At 39.2% G+C, this 14,383-nt stretch overlaps 1 protein-coding gene across 1 annotated transcript in view; it reads right to left on the reverse strand.

Annotated features, from left to right (window-relative positions):
- The window catches only part of LOC306902970 (adhesion G-protein coupled receptor G7-like), a gene marked incomplete at both ends in the record, with an annotated part of 93,216 nt that overhangs the window by 44,338 nt on the left and 34,495 nt on the right, over positions 1-14,383 (reverse strand). The window lies entirely within an intron of this gene.

Genomic DNA, 14,383 nt, shown 5'->3' on the forward strand with positions numbered 1-14,383 from the left:
TGACTAAAACACTAGAAATAATCTGTGTTATGCTGTTTTGTGTAACACACCTTACTGTATTTCTATCAGTTTATATGGAGTTAAAGGAAAGCCACATGAGTGTTTACATCAGCACCATGGACAGCTCTGATCATATTCAACTACATACAGGAGCAGAACAGAGCAGTAGAGGTCTTCATGGAGGACCCAAGACCCGACCCGGACCCGTACGGGTCCAAATCCAAATCGGCTCCAAATCATAATACTTCGGGTACCGGGTCTATTTAATATTTTTTATAATACCGTTTGTGTTTTGTTGACTTTAAAATTAGGAAAAAAAATGTCAGAAGCAGCCGTCACCACAAGGTCATGTTTCTATGGCAACCCGAGCTTAAGCTTTAACGATTGACAATTGGCTCTTTTATTTAGAAGGCGGGACTCATTCCACCATCACGCACATAGCCATGTCATTACATTCCAGGAATGGGATAAATTGCAATCACATTAGCAATCAGGATTGCATCACAATCCAGTACGAGGGAATAATGTTAGTGGGAAAAAAAACTTGTTTTTGCAACATGTTTAAAGACTTTTCTGAATTGTGTGAAATGGCTAATAAGAAATAAGTAATGCAAAACTATTATGGCCGTGACTCGTTTCCTGAGTGACAGTGTTGGGGGGATTGGGGAATCTGTTGATTGTCTAGTGCCAAATAAACAGAGATGGACAGGAAAAGGTCAAAGCCATCAGGTGCATAAAAAAACGGATTTGTGCAATTGAGAAATATAATTTTCTCTTTCTCTTCTGTTGTTATAAAAAATTTGACGGTTTGTCATAATTTTGTTTGTGTGTTTTATTTTTATTTATAAATTTTTTGGGGGGGACGCTCAAAGGTGGTCTCGCCCGGGGTGCAATTCAATGTAGAACCGCCACTGGGTCCAGGTACTTCATTTATGGACACTTGTCAATATTCTGCCCAGTGATCTCACCGTAACTTTCTGAGATTAATGGCATGTTTAGATATTACTGAACACAGCTTAATGGATAGTATAAAATAATTTTTCTCATTTGAAACAGTAACAAGTTGCTCCACTAGTACAGTATAAAAGGATTTCTCTCACATACACAGTCTGGTCTCATCCATGACTACGACAGCTACTGGAGCACTTGTACACTGCTTACCTGTGGATTACTAACCTGCTCTTCCTGGTTCTCTATTGACGTCTCCATTGCTCTTTATCTCTATATTATCATCTGGTTCCTCCTGTGAATACCAGCAAAGACAGTGATAGTATCATAGACTAGTGTGTCGCTAGTCACCTGTTTATTCACCAGCGATACATCTGTGCATGCCTCCTTATTCTCATGCTGTTGATCTTTCAGTAAAACACTGACAAGGACAGTTTTATATTTCGATTCAAAGCTTACGTCTTCCAAATTCATCACAGGGGTTGTTATCATCTCTCCACAGGTGTTGGGTCGTCTGAAGATCCAAACCGGAGCTGGCATAGTCTCAGAATACCCCCGAGGTTAAAACAAAAATCAAATGGAGAAGAATGAGCATAGCTGCTGTTCGTAACATTTCAGAAGAAAAAACATTTCAATGTGATCTAATATAATTGAAGTACAAGGTTACAATATGCATTATGTGACTATTTGTTTCCATAGTTTAGTAGACAAATGCAAAAATATCTCTACCTTTCAACAAACATCCAGAGTTTTGCTATCATAAAGAGCGTGGTTAAATACACACGCGTTAAAGGCTTTTTAAGTAGTAATGCTTCATACGAATACAGAACGTAACCGGTAACCAGTGTAGAGGTGATAGAATGGGGTTATATAATCATATTTTCTGGAGCTGGTATGATCTCTGTAGCTTGTTTATTGCGGATAAAGAACAAACACCCAGTTGTGCAACAATAACCTCAAAAGTTACATTTATTCTAATACTATTATTAGTTATTCAAATCTATTGAATGAACTTTTACTATAATTCAAACATTTGGTAAATGAACACACAAAAACAAACATGTTGTATTGAGGAAACATGAAGATGGTTTAATGGGTGTGAATTGTTTTATAATTTTTTTGTGAAACGCCTGTCATTAGGGTAGATTAGGATATGATGGTAAAAAGGATTCTTGGGTAACGATGGGGTTCTTTTTTAAAACAGAGATGCCTTATAAGTAATACAAATAAATTCAAATCTTTTTGGGGGGTTTTAGGTTCCTCAGTGGGGTCTACTGTGGGGTGGGGGCAGAACAGAGCTCTCGGTTTGAGCTGCCCCACCTGAGGGACTTAAGGCTCCTTAGTGGGTGCATGGGACGAGCTGGTGTGCCCTTTGTTTGAATGGGTGTTAGGGGCGGATACCTACACCACAGTGAGGAAGATGCAAATCTTTGATGTCCTAATATGATGGGCTGATCTTCTGTGACCAGCAGTTGACAAACTTTCTTCTCCGTGCTTTCCTCACTCTGGCTAATATTTTGAATACTTCCCTGCAGATGCACCAAATCATTATGAAAGAAAAAGAGGACAAAGTTATAATACTGTGATAAAAACTCATTCTAAACATCCACACATAAAAAATCTCACAAGTCTCAGGTCCATGACGTCCTGCACAGGGTTCGAATTACAAAGTGGCTTTCGGGGGAGTCCTATTTTCCGATCCTCCCTGAGGTTTACAGCAAATCATGATGAAAACAGAATAACTCACATAACAATTATAAAAAAAATACATCAATATTAAATAGGATTAGGGCCAATCCTCACAAACGCACAGATCAAGTAAGTAATTCCATGATTCTTACCTTAAATCAGAAGTGACCACAGAGGCCTGGGGTCTTCTGTCTTTGCTTTCCGTCCTGTAACCCAGGATGTTGAGGGTCTGTGACCAGCTTTAATCCAAGATGATACAAAAGGCAGAGGGTCAAATTGCTCCAAAGGGGGTCCATTCAGATCCACGAAGAGAAGCGAGGAGAGGCTTTGTTCACGTAACTTGTTGCGATACTTGCTGTCAGTAGAATTCACAGCAGAAAATCCCCTCTCACACCCAGCTGAGCACGGCAAGTAGGTCAGACTTGCTGTTTGAAGTTTGACACGCGTTTTCCCTGGTGCTCTGTTTTGCAATTTAAAGTCCCGGAACTCCTCGACAGCCTCTCGGGCCGCTTCTCCCAGTGTTTTTGCCAATGCTTGGACTTCAGTTTCCTCATATAGGATACGGGCGCTATGTTGCTGTGGCCAAAAGCGTTTATCCAGCGGTTTCAGCATCTGGACAAGGTCCGGTTCGGGCAGTCTCTTCTTTAGGCTGTTGATAATAGACTGATTGAACTGAAGACGGTTTATCTTCGGCCTGCTCTCTGAAAAATCAACATCTTTGAACAGGCCAGTCGATACACGTTGTTCGGCTTTTTGTGTGGATTTTCCTCCACTTGCTTTCATGGCTGTCAAGACGTCAATGGTCTGCTGAATGTGGCAACTTGCATCAACTAAAGATGTTTGTTTGCTTTGCAGTTTTAGCGACAGATTTTGTAGTTCTCGCAGGACATCCTTCATACATGCCAAATCAGCCAAAAAACCTGTGCTTGTAAGGAGTTTGTGCAGGCACCTGAATTTCTGCCTCTCTGTGTCGCAGCGAGATGTGTCTTCCATGGCTGTTCTGAATTGGTGCGCCAGTGCAGGATAATCGTTCCATGCTGCCTTCACAGTGCGAAAACTACTAGCCACCCAACGAATTGTAAAGATTTGACCTATTTTTAGGATTTGCATGTTCAAACCTGTAGCTGCCTCCTGGAGCAAACGGGCGTTTTTTGATGACTGGTTATAGAGGGCGTAAAGTTTTGAGATAAAAAACTCAAATTGGTTACATCCAGCTACTTCCTTAAGTGAGTCTTTGACAGCTTACTCAAGTCGGTGAGCTAGACAGTGTATTGAAAGAACTTTGGGGAAATCTTGTTTGAGTTTAGTGACAAGTCCGCTGACTCTGCCCGTCAGTACCGATGCTCCATCCGTTGCAATGCAGATGAGATTTTTTCCCAGAAACTCATCATCCAGTCCCGCTTGTCTCAAGCTTTTCCTCAAACTTTTGTATATCGATTCGGCATCCGTGCCTTCTGAAAGCTCAACGATATCTAAAAAAACATTATCCACTTCCCCCGTTCCTGTCATGTCACACCGCACATAAATGATCATATAAGCCAGGCCATGAACTGTGCTCTCATCTATCGTGATACTGATTCGTGATCCCAGTTCTTTTACTTTTTAAACAAATTTAGCTCTCATTTCACTGGCGATATGTCCGATTATTTCAGCACAAGCATGGTCTGATTTGTGCACATTTCCCACGTTTGCACCATTAAGTTTTTGAAGGGACATAACAGCAGGGAGCTTTCTGTAGGCCATTTTTTCCTTGGCCACCATATAAGCAGATCTGAAAGACGTAGCTGTTTCTTGCATAAAATTAGCATTTACTTTAAGCACCTTGTTTGGGAGCACATCCTTTTCCTTCATTTCCGAAATCTCAACCGCTCTTTTGTGTGCCAAACTGTCCCGATGCTTGTAAATCTTTTTCCGCAGGTTATTCTGTGACTGGCTGCTGACCTCTCCATTCATCCATTCCTCTGACAGATGTACTCCTGTTGCTCTTTCGGCGAGCAACAAGCTTTTTGCCTCCATGCATACTGTACATCCTAAATTCTGATTTTTGGAGTAGAGCCATGTATTCCTGATTCTCCACTCACTCCATTGCTTTGTTGTCCAGTTGAAGGGTGTTGCATGATCGCCTGGTCGGCTGCAGGTCGCAGCGGTGGTTTCTGGCGCCAAAGTCTCGCTATCCTCTGTGCTGGTGCTGTCACTAGCAGCAACTTTTAGCGGCGGTAACACCGGCAAGCTAGTTGTAGCTGGTGCGCTGTCATCACTCCTCTTCGTTTGTTTTGTAAATCCAAATTGATTGAGGTTTGACTGCTTTCTTTTTGATATTCTTATTAGTATCCACAGAGTGTTCCAAAAAACGAAAGTATGTTTTGAACTTGAGGTTAAGCTAACATTCAAATACCAACTCAGTGAGAAGTTAAGTGGTGACGTAAACGTAGCAATTTCAGAGCGAATAAACCTACAACATTGACACATTTTTAATATCATCATTTTTTTCAGGAACCTTAATGTACAGAAAATCAAAATCTATATGCGACACAAAAAATTGACAGTATTTTAGAGCTCCCCCTAAATGTCTCAAAGTAGGCTTTCAGGGGAGCCCAGGTCCTTTTCAGGGGAGCCGAGCTCCCCTTAGCTCCCCCGTAATTCAAACCCTGGTCCTGCATCATGAAGCGGATGCGCGTAGATGTTTGCGCTCCTTCCCCAAAGTTTCCATCTGGACAAACAATGGAGTCTTTGGTCTAAATGAGATGTGGCTTTCATCGTCTTTCTTTAACTCTTTCTTGAACAGCGGACGGCTGACTTTCTGCTGTTCCATCTCCTCTTCCATCTTTGCCTCCTGGTGGATCTGGGTGATAGTCTTGGGACCCAGATTTGCCCTCCGTGGAACCCATAGATTCTGGAAAAAGAATAATACTGTATGTTAATGCTGTGATTAAAACATATTTTTGAATATTGGCAAAATAAAAATCTCACACAACTCACAAGTCTCAGGTCCATGACGATCTGCATCATGAAGCGGATGCGCGTAGATGTTTTGCGCTCCTTCACCAAAGTTTCCATCTGGTGAATGTACTCGTCCATTTTAATCTGAATGTGAAAAACACAAGAGTCAAAAACATCCACAAGCATCAATCAATTCATCGGTATGCTGTTTTGCTGACACACAACCAAACACATGAACCCTTACCTTTCTTTCCCCAGCGTCGAGTTCTTTGCCCACTGTGGTGAGCAGCTTGCAGAGGCACTCGAGTGTCTCATCATCATGTTGGTTCAATGAGTTGGTGAGACACTCGTGTATGATGGTCTCCTTCAACATCTTCAGTTTGTAGAGCTCCCCGATGAAGTTGACGTTTCCAATGGAGCATCTTCTAGCTTTCGCCCTGGCCTCTGCAAGCTCTTGTCTCAGTTTTTCCTGTTCGCCAGCCTGAAGGAAAGCAAGAAATATAAAATGAATTTCAACAATAATTTCATAAAAACACCTTGAAAAAACATTTGTCTAATACCTACAGCACCTTCAGAATATTTCTCATATAGTTGTAATGAGAGCCATTAAGAGATCCGATAGACTGCTGGCCATAAAACATAACCACAAACTTAACACATGTCCAGGCCCGGTCCTCTCTCGTCAACAGTCCTGCCGCACGTCCTTTTAAGCTCCGATCTTCTCCGTGAGATTCGTGATCGGTGCGCACACAGCTGATTGCAACTATCACTCATGCCACCGGCCCTGCCTCACGGCTCTCGTCCCGCCTTCCACACCACAATAGTTTTTAATTATTAGTCTTTACATTTGAAGAAAACTTTGAATGGTTTTTTTTGAGTACTGAAACACTTACTGGTGCAGCCTCCATCTCCTTCTGTTTGATGGTGAAGCCGTCCTCCTTCACTTGGTCATTGTCAAACTGCTTCAAGCAGAATCGGAGCAGAATTGACTTGAAGGACGAATATGATTTGGATGACTGTTTCGAGGGGACTTTCAACTACAAACACAGAAAACTAAAATAACTTAAACTCCAGTATGACATTTTCAGCTGGATCCACATAGTCAAAGGCTATTTAATGCAGTAGTATTTGAAACATAACTCACGTTTGCCATATTCCTGCACATACTGGCGTACGTGACAGAGAAGCTGGGCTCAGAGATGGCTTTCTCATGCACCAGCTCTACGACACGCCTGAGACGCTCCATCGTGTCGATCTGCAGCTCATTCACCTTCACCATCAGCTGGTCGAACTTCTCGGGGGTCAATCTGTTGAGGATGCTCCTGAAGCTCCGCAGAAGTTCCTACATAAAACAAACATTAAACATTATTTCAAGATACAAATGAATTCAATGAACCAAAAGCTGAATGAGATGCAAATTTGAGTTAAAGTAATTAAACACACCTCAGTTTTCTTGTGCTCTGAAACTTGACTGCTTGTCTCCTCTTTCTTGACGCTGGGCCTCCAAGCATCAGCCGACTTGTTCAGCTTTATCCAGCTGAACGTTGATAATTTTGAGTGCAGGTGGTGGATGCACTTCTTTGTCCTGAGAAAAGAGCCAAATAATTTAACTCGGGATAACTTGAACTAGAGCTTCTAAATACACATCACTTTTGTTTATGAGTTAAACGACTATAATCCTGTTTTCAGTTTAAAGTATCCGTAAAGAAGAGATTTTAAATGGATGTTTCACACAAAAATATTATTGAATGATGTTCAAGATATTGGAATATACAATTTCACTTATAATTATTTTCATTCAGTTTTCTAGGAAATAATAGCTTTTTAAAAACTATTAGAATAGTAAAGATGACGGCAAGTGGGCTGTGCGTGCTGGAGGAAATGGAAGCTTTATGAGTATATAACTGAATGGATTGAAGAGTCCAAGCGGCTGCTGTTTGAAAAGTGTCCGTCTTCAATGCGCTGCGTAAAGCACAAAGGGTCTTAGAAAGACATCAATATCATAAAAGCCTGAGAGTTTTTAATGAGTGCAGAGAAAATATTCCCATATGAAAATATCTGGATGAGCTCCCTCCTGTTGGATTTGAGCATGTGGACGCATCTGCGTTGCTCAGCAGATTACAGCAGCTCAGTAGGGAGGAGCCGGTCGGAGAGCGACTCTGGAAACTCAGACCAGGAAGAATGAGAACGCGAGGGTGGTGGCGGCTGTGGAGCATCGGTTGTCTGCCTTGGAAAGGCGGCGCTTACCACCAGGCCAAGCCTATGGAGATGCTGGTCAACAAGCCTACGAAGTGGCCCCTGTACTACTGACGGAGACTTAAATGGCACCAGTGCGCTTATGTTGAAGCTGGATGTTCGCCGCCTTGTTGTAAACAAGCTTTTAGAAACTTAGGATATATTGTTTGTGCAGGAGACTTTCTTATCCAAACAGAAAAGCTGAACTGTTTACATGAAGACATCTATGGGACAGGGGAGTCTACCACAGACTCTAGTACCAGGATAATCCGTGGCAGAATTTCAGGAGGTGTTGCGGTGTTATGGCTGAAAAAGTATGACCATCTGATTAAAGTGGTCAGGCTGAACGATGACTGGGCTATAGGGCTGGATTATGGCTCGATTATGTTGTTTGGATAAAAAGTTAACAATATTGAACATACATACACCATATGAATGCTCTGATAATGAATTTGAGTACCTCAATAGGCTGGCATATGTTATGGCATGTATACAAGATAATGCTTCTAGCTTTTCAATGCGGATCTCTCAGATAATAGGTCCTTGTTCGCTACTCACCTAAAGCATTTTTGCTCAGAAAATAGCCTTCTCCTCTCGCGAGTGAAGCACTTTTATTAAACGACAGCTACACGTACATTAGTGAGGCGTGGCATACCACCTCCTGATTAGATCATTGCATATGTACCAGTGATGCTCATGGTTCTATTGTATCCATTTGGATCAATTATTTGCTATTTCGGATCATGTGCCCTTCTCTTTGGTGGAGAATGTGGGCAAAATGCCATCTCTTAAGTGTATGAGCAATGAGACGCAAGTTGGAAAGATTAAGTGGTCCACCACAACGAAAGAGGAAATTGGTACATATACTGCCCAGACTGAAACCAGGCAGAGTAATATTGAGCTGCCTAAAAGTGCTGTAACCTGTAATGATATTAACTGTCAGAATCTGCAGCACAGAGTCGAACTGTGCACATTGTATGATAAGATTGCAGACTCTCTCCTTGTCCCAAGTCAACCTCTGTATAATATGAAGATATATAAAGCTAAACCAGGCTGGAATAAATATGTGTAGCAGTCCCATGCTGAGGCCAGAAGGGCCCTTAATGCTTGGGATGAATCAGGCAGACCCAAGTGTGGTCGTGTTTTTGAGTATATGAAGAAAGCAAAGGCAAACTTTAAATATGCCCTACGGTTTATTAAAAGTAATGAGAACACTCTTAAGGCTGACTTATTGGTGAGGAAACTGCAAAGCAATAGCCCTACAGACTTCTGGAAATAAATGAAAACATGAACAGCAATAAACTGCTCCTACCAACACACATTGATGGTGTGAATGGAGCAGAAGAGATTGCAGAGATGTGGCAAAAACATTACTTTGAGATTTTCAATGCTGTGAAGAGTAATTATTTTATTGCTGACAAAATTGAGAGGAGTGAAGATCTGATTGTCACTCCACAAGAAGTCTTTGAGATAGTAATGCAGGCATGTGGTGCAGACGGGGTATCTGCTGAACATCTAAAATATGCTAGAAGTAAACTGTATCCCTTGCTCGCCATTTTGACAGGCTTTCTAATACCTTACCTGACCGATTATTGTCTGTCATTTTGGTTCCAATTTTAAAAAAGAAAACCGGTTAAATTAACAGGAAAGACAATTATAGACCTATAGCTCTGGCTAGCACTTTGTCTAAGGTACTGGAAAGGTCCATTCTGAATAAGATGGAAGAGTTTTTTCTGACTTCCGATTACCAGTTTGGCTTTAAACCCAAACATGGAACAGATATTTGCATTTTTGCTTTGAAAGAAATCTTGGATCTGTACAATAGAAATAATCCAACAATTTTTATGTGTTTAATTGATGCCTTAAAGGCCTTTGACTATGTAAACCATGATACATTTTTCTCTAAGTTGTATAAGATAGGTGCTCCAAAATGTCTAGTGAGAATTCTGTTTATTTGGTATGGCCATCAATTAATGTCTGTAAAATGGGGAAATTGTTTATCTGCATCTTTTTGTGTGTCAAATGGAGTAAGACAGGGCAGCATTCTATCTCAGTTTTTATTTAATGTATATATGGACGAATTGTCAAGGGTTTTAAATGATTGTGGAACGGGCTGTAGGGTCGCCAACAGTACCATTAACCACCTTATGACCTTGTTATTTTTTGTCAATATAGCGCAGGGTTACAAGAGCTGTTGCATGTGTGCTCAAAGTATGGAACAGACTTTGACATAAGATACAACTCAAAGAAAAGTATTATTTTTTTGATACATGATTTCTTTCAAAATCTTAAATTACACAAACTGACGACGGATGAAGCCCCTGCGTTAGTAGAGCCAATTAGAAAAGAGGAGGTGAAAGAAACAATTATTAGCTTAGATGCTGAGAAAGCATTTGATCGGGTAGATAGGAAATTTTTAGAACAAACATTAACAGAGATGGACTTCAATGAAAAATGTACCTTCTGGTTTCGGCTGTTGTACAAGAATCCCAAATCAAAAATGTGAATTATTGGAAATTGCTCTGACTTTTTTGATATAGAGAGAGGTGTAAAACAGAGGGATTATTTGGTCAGATTGTAAACTAAAAGTCTTAAACCAAAATTAAAAGTCTACATTTGAAACTAAAATTCCAAGTCGAAAATGAATTTGATATATAGGATTGTGCATTTTGTATGTATGATTGGGCATTTAATCATTTAGCCATTTAGGTTTGAGGATTTGGGGATTTAGGATTGGGAATTTGAGGATTAGGCATTTGAGGATTGAGGAGTGTATGCAAATTAGAAGGCGTGGCCCAAATACTGGAGGATGGGTTTGAAATGGCTGGTACGCAGTGGCACCTTATGGACAGCAGAGAGAGCTCCCTCAGTGTAATGAAACCAAACACAGCGAGTGAGTGGCTGGAGCGAGGATGAGGCGCCGTATAGGGTTTAAATCAAACTGCGCTTAGGAATACATATATATAAAAGCGTGCACACACACATATAGTTTGCTCACATATACATGTATAGTATTGGATGTTCAATATATGAAACACATATGAAAAACATGTGCGCTCTAATGTGAAATCCATACCAATACATATTATGTTAGTAATGCATGCATGTACACTTTTTCACGCATACATATAAACTCTGCACACACACATCTATAAAACACTCGCACATACATACAAACTCTGCACACACACATCTATAAAACACTCGCACATACATACAAACTCTGCACACACACATCTATAAAACACTCGCACATACATACAAACTCTGCACACACACATCTATAAAACACTCGCACATACATACAAACTCTGCACACACACATCTATAAAACACTCGCACATACATACAAACTCTGCACACACACATCTATAAAACACTCGCACATACATACAAACTCTGCACACACACATCTATAAAACACTCGCACATACATACAAACTCTGCACACACAAATCTATAAAACACTCGCACATACATACAAACTCTGCACACACACATCTATAAAACACTCGCACATACATACAAACTCTGCACACACACATCTATAAAACACTCGCACATACATACAAACTCTGCACACACACATCTATAAAACACTCGCACATACATACAAACTCTGCACACACACATCTATAAAACACTCGCACATACATACAAACTCTGCACACACACATCTATAAAACACTCGCACATACATACAAACTCTGCACACACACATCTATAAAACACTCGCACATACATACAAACTCTGCACACACACATCTATAAAACACTCGCACATACATACAAACTCTGCACACACACATCTATAAAACACTCGCACATACATACAAACTCTGCACACACACATCTATAAAACACTCGCACATACATACAAACTCTGCACACACACATCTATAAAACACTCGCACATACATACAAACTCTGCACACACACATCTATAAAACACTCGCACATACATACAAACTCTGCACACACACATCTATAAAACACTCGCACATACATACAAACTCTGCACACACACACATCTATAAAACACTCGCACATACACACAAACTCTGCACACACACATCTATAAAACACTCGCACATACACACAAACTCTGCACACACACATCTATAAAACACTCGCACATACATACAAACTCTGCACACACACATCTATAAAACACTCGCACATACATACAAACTTTGCACATTAGACATGACATTAGAGCGCACATGTTTTCCATATGTGCTTGCTTGAACATCCAATACTATACATGTATATGTGAGCAATGTATACGTTTGTATGCACGCTTTTATCTATGTATTCATAAGCGCAGTTTGATTTAAACCCTATACGCCGCCTCATAGTCCTCCATCCAGCCACTCACTCGGTCTGTTTGGTTTCATAACAGTGAGTGTGCTCTTTAGCACTGGGAGCTCTCTCTGCTGTCCATAAGGTGCCTCTGCGCACCAGCCATTTCAAACCCATCCTCCAGTATTTGGGCCACGCCTTCTAATTTGCATACACTCCTCAAGCCTCAAATGCCCAATCCTCAAACCTTAAATTCCCAATCCTAAATGGCTAAATTATTAAACGGCCACTCTTACATACAAAATGCCCAATCCAACATACCAAATTCATTTTCGACTTGGACTTTTACTTTTACATTTACATTTATTCATTTTGGCAGACGCTTTTATCCAAAGCGACTTACAAGTATTGTGTTGTTTATTTTTTTACAGTGGCACATTACTGCAGAGCAATCAGGGGTAAGGTGCCTTGCTCAGGGGGACTGAGATTCGATCCGGCAACCTTCTGATCACTAGCCCAACCCTCTAAGCACGAGGCCACCGCTTTTAGTATTAAATTTTAGTTAACAATCTGACCCAATAATCCCTCCATATTAAACAGGGTGATTCTCTCTCACCCATTCTCTTTGCTCTCAGTATCGAGCCTCTAGCGGAGGCAATACGACAGGATGTCCAGATAGAGGGAGTTGAGGATGGGGGGGGCAACATCCCATTACTTCAATACGTCGACTAATGTAATGTCTAAAAGATTATGGAGACATTTCTGGATACAAAATTAATCAAAACAAATCAGAGGCAATGATGATATCAGGAAAATGGCCCAAACGACTAAACGAGATGGTGTCATTTCACTGCTCTAAACAGGGATTTAGGTACTTGGGGATTACTATCACACCTGAAACTACAAGACTTTGAGGAAACTATAATAAACTAATTCATCAAATAAGGAGGGTAATAAGGTAATAAGGAGGGATCTAGTTTGTTGGGAAGTTCTTCCTTTATCTCTGTTTGGCAGAGTTGAGACCGTAAGGATGAACCTGCTCCCACGTTTCCTATTTATATTCCAGTCGTTGCCCATAACAATTTCCACTTTTAATATGTTAACAAATTCATTTCTCAATTCATATGGCAACACAAAGGACCCAGAATTAAACTTAACACTTCATCTGGCTAAGGATAAAGAAGGTTATTTCAAATGTTGTAAAAGTAACATCTGCTGCTCTATGCTGGAGACAATGTGGTAAAGCAGGTGACCATACACATATATTTTGGAAATGTCCAGTAATCCCTGCATTTTGGAAAAATATTAAAGAAGAGGAAATACAGAAATTGTAAAAAGGGAAATTCCCTCAAATGTACGTTTTTTCTTACTGGGTGTTATATCAGTTGATGCTTTCAATGCTGACCAAAGATATATTTTACGTGTATTACTACTAATCGCCAAAAAAACATTACTGAGTCTGTGAAATCACCAACTGTAACTGAATGGAAACAGAGACTAAAACAGATGTATATGATGGAAATAATGACTGCAGCAATACAATTGATAACTGACCTTTTTAATCAGATGGCATATGGTTAAAGAATATTTGAATCTATAAATTAAAATAGCCATATATCTATTTATGTTCTTTTTATTTATCTATTTATCAGTTACTTTATCTTTTTATTTATATATTTATCTATCTATCTATCTCTATGTATTTATTTATTTATCTGTTTATTTATTTATCTATTTATTTATTTGTCTATTTATCTGTTTATTTATTTATCTTTTTATTTATCTATCTATCTATTTATTCATCTGTTTATTTATTTGTCTTTTTATTTATCTATCTATCTATTTATTTATCTGTTTATTTATTTATCTTTTTTTTTATCTATTTATCTGTTTATCTATTTATCTGTTTATTTATCTTTTTATTTATATATTTATCTATCTATCTATCTCTATCTATTTATTTATTTATTTATCTATTTGTTTGTTTATTTATTTATCTATTTACTTATTTGTCTATTTATCTATTTATCTGTTTGTTTATTTATCTTTTTATTTATCTATCTATCTATCTATTTATTTATCTGTTTATTTATTTGTCTTTTTATTTATTTATCTATTTATTTAGTTATCTATTTATTTATTTATTTATTTGTCTATTTATTTATTTATTTATTTATGTATCTATTTATTTATCTATCTGTTTATTTTTTTCTTTTTTTTCCACTATATATTTTACATCATTATATGGCTGTTTATAATTGTATCATGT

This window comes from Barbatula barbatula, assembly GCF_947034865.1.
Source record: "Barbatula barbatula genome assembly, chromosome: 13".
Classification (NCBI taxonomy): domain Eukaryota; kingdom Metazoa; phylum Chordata; class Actinopteri; order Cypriniformes; family Nemacheilidae; genus Barbatula; species Barbatula barbatula.